We start from the raw sequence: 3,568 nt of genomic DNA, 5'->3' as shown, positions 1-3,568 counted from the left end.
CAGGGTGCATGCACTGGTCTTTGCTCCTTCATGACTATCCCACCCCCAACATGCCTTCCACCCCACTGTGCTGACCACTCAAAGCCTGGATCTCCTCACTCCATTCAGTACCTGAAGTGATTCACACCACTGTAGCCTTGCCTCCTCCACCCGGCCAAAACTGCTGGTAATCCAGTTTGGAGGAACATGAGGACCCCTTAAGCAAAGATTTGGAGGATCAAGCAAAAGGAAAGTATTCATCCTAAAACGTTAGGCTCATTGTATCACGCTTAGTGGAGAGGTACAGTAACCCATTCATTTCTGAGTGTTCCTGATGCCTTCATTGCCTTAAGGGCTGGTGCTTGTGTATTGCAGTTTACTTCCCCCTCAATTGGGCTGTCTATCAACCAATTCATTGGATGTATAAGGACACATCCTACCATGTACACATATAACAAATGGCAGTCTTAGACGAGCCCATCCTTTTGCTCTTTTTTTGTTGCACTCTGTCGTTTTTAACTTCGTGGCCATCTGGTCTACAATCTTAGAATTTCACCTGTGCTTGTTGTGCCTTCCTAGCTCCAGAACTACTTTTTGAAAGTCTAGTCTTTCATCTCTTCAGTTCTTTCTGGTTCTTGTGTAATTTGGTCCCAGCCCTGTTATATCTAACGAAGTTCTTGATTTCAGTTCTAGCTCTTCCTGGTATCTATTTGCCTATTCCTAGGTAACCTTTCCCATCAATTCAAACTTTCATACTCTCCACTTGGTTTCTCACTCTGTTCTGGGACAGCAGTTTCTAAGCTGGATGGTACTTTGCACCTTCTCACATGCCCTCTGCCTAGCAGGATATAGCACGCAATGGACACCTTTTGAGGGTGTCTGTTTAATCCAAGTTCCTCTTTGAGAATTGGTCCTCTACCAATAGCTGGACGGTAGACCTCTGATCTGAGTATTGCTACTCTCAGGAATTTTGAATATTGAGGGAGTGACACAAAGGTGACTGATTATTCCTGGTGGTAAGGTAGAGTTGAGAGGCCAGTGGCAGAAGGTGAGTGTTCAGGCTAGGGGAGTCCAGTAGTAGTAGGCAGGTGTTGTGTGTTGATGGTGCCTGTGTCTCAGCAGACCATCCCTGTGGCAGAACCTGAACTCCGCCTCCCCTTCCTTGGTTCCTGCCTGAGCCTGCTCCACCAATCTTCCTTCAATTCTCTGAACTCCCTCTTTTTCAGTTTGAATTTAGTAGAGACCATCTCTTTTCTTTACAGATGAGAACCACTACTTAGTTTCCGCTTCTTACTTCTTGTACTCCTGACATAAACACAGGTGATGCGAGAGCAGCATCTCCTGTACAGAGTAGGGGTAAATATGGGGTGGGAGGACCAGTTTTCACAGAGAGAATGAAGCAGATGGACAGCAAGAAGCAAGGATATGAGATGGTAGGACTCCAGTGCTGAGACTAAAACAGCTGGCAAGTCAGTCCCTCTGTTACTGAACTCAAGATATTTTTTGCTTGGGGTGTTCTATTCAAGAATGAGACATGGTTGTCAACAACGTAGTTTTGTTTATTTGCAGCAAGTAAAGGAAACAGGATTCATATCCAAAACTCTGTCTCTGAGAATGGAGGTTTGGCTATTGCTTATACATACTATTTGGCTAATTACACTTTGATTTCTTCTTTGCAATTGGCTACCCTTACCCTGTTTTTTTTCTGTGGAGCTTACCCTGTTTACATCCACATCTGCAAAATACTGTGCTACATTTTAACATTTAGCAAAAACAGCATTTAGTAAGAATTGACCACACTTGGAGACCTTTGTCTTATGTAACACCTCTGCCTCCCTATGGTACTCATTGCATTTAGATCACAGCATAGTACACACTTTCTCCCAGAGCAGTGGTCGGCAAACTCAGTCAACAGAGCTAAATATCAACAGTACAGCGATTGAAATTTCTTTTGAGAGCCAAAATTTTTAAACTTCTTCTAACGCCACTTCTTCAAAATAGACTCGCCCAGGCCGTGGTATTTTATGGAAGAGCCACACTCAAGGGGCCAAAGAGCCGCATGTGGCTTGCGAGCCGCAGTTTGCCAACCACTGTCCCAGAGCAACTGACTTAATCCTCACAATTCTCAGTACAACAATTCAGCCAGCAAACATCTAAGATTGGTTTTATGGTGCTCATCAGTAGATGAGTGGCTAAAAAAGCTGTGGTACATTTTTATACCATAAACTATTACGCAGCAGTAAAAAAGAAGGATCTCTTACCCTTTGAGACAGCATGGAGGGACCTGCAGAGTATTATGCTAAGCAGATAAGCCAGTCAGAGAAAGACAAGTATCACATGATCTCACTCATATGTGAAATCTAATGAACAAAATAAACTGATGAACAAAATAGATCCAGAAACAGAAGAATAGAACAGACTGCAGAATCTCAGGGAAGGTAGCGGAAGGTGGGTGGGTGGGAAATGATCAACCAAAGAACTTACATGCATACTAGAGGCTCGGTGCTCGAATTCCTGCATAGGTGGGGTCCCTAGGCCTGGCCCCCGTCTCACCTAGTCCTGATGGGGGCCAGCTGGCGGTGGGGGAGGGATCACAGGAAGTTGGCCAGCCAGGGGAGGCTGGCTGTGGGAATGCACTGACCACCAGGGGCAGCTCCTACATTGAGCGTCAGCCCCCTGATGGTCAGTGTGCATCATAGCGACTGGTCGGTTGCTTAACCTTTTGTATAGTAGATATGCATAATCCATGGACACAAGACAATAGTGTGGTGAAGGACTGGGGCAGGCGGGAGGGGCAGATTAGAAAGGGTCAATGGGGTGGGGGGAAAGAGGACATATGTAATACTTTCAACAATAAAGATTTTTTTAAAATAAGGTGCCTTTAAACAGAAACACACATAAAGCAGGGTTATGCATAGGTCTGTTGTCAAAACTGTGATTAGAGGCTCACAGGAACCTAACCCTGTGTTTTTTCCAGGACCAGTGACTCAGTACTTGCTAATTCTATGTTTGTAGTGAATTTATAGAACATAACTACCATGAATAATAAGAATCAGTTGTATGTCATTTTTTTAAAAGATGCACTAACATTCTCTGTCATTTAATAACTGGCAAAACAGTTTGTTGCACTAAGTACAGACAGCCAAATGCATTTTGACCTAACAACTTTCAGTTCATTGTAATAAACATTTACTAACTACAATGGTCAGATAATGTACAAATACAATGAAATGCATCCCTGCTTTAAACAGCTTTATGCAAAAACAACAACAACAAAAAAACTCAAACATAATCACAAAAGTTATTACAAAGAGAAAAACTTTAGATAAAGGGAGAAAGGCTTCATAAAGAGCAATCAGCCCTAGCCGGTTTGGCTCAGTGAATAGAGCATCATCTTGTGGACCGAAGGGTCCTGGGTTCTGTTCCGGTCTAGGGCACATGCCTGGGTTGCAGGCTCGATCCCCAGTAGAGGGCATGCAGGAGGCAGCCGATCAATGATTATCTCTCATCATTGATGTTTCTATCTCTCCCTCTCCGAAATCAATAAAAAAATATATTTTTTTAAAAAGAGCAATCAGCCATCTAATTT

The sequence above is a fragment of the Plecotus auritus genome (genome assembly GCF_963455305.1).
Source record: "Plecotus auritus genome assembly, chromosome: 8".
In the NCBI taxonomy this organism is placed as follows: domain Eukaryota; kingdom Metazoa; phylum Chordata; class Mammalia; order Chiroptera; family Vespertilionidae; genus Plecotus; species Plecotus auritus.
The sequence above is the reverse complement of the archived record's forward strand: the minus strand, read 5'-3'. Positions refer to the sequence as shown.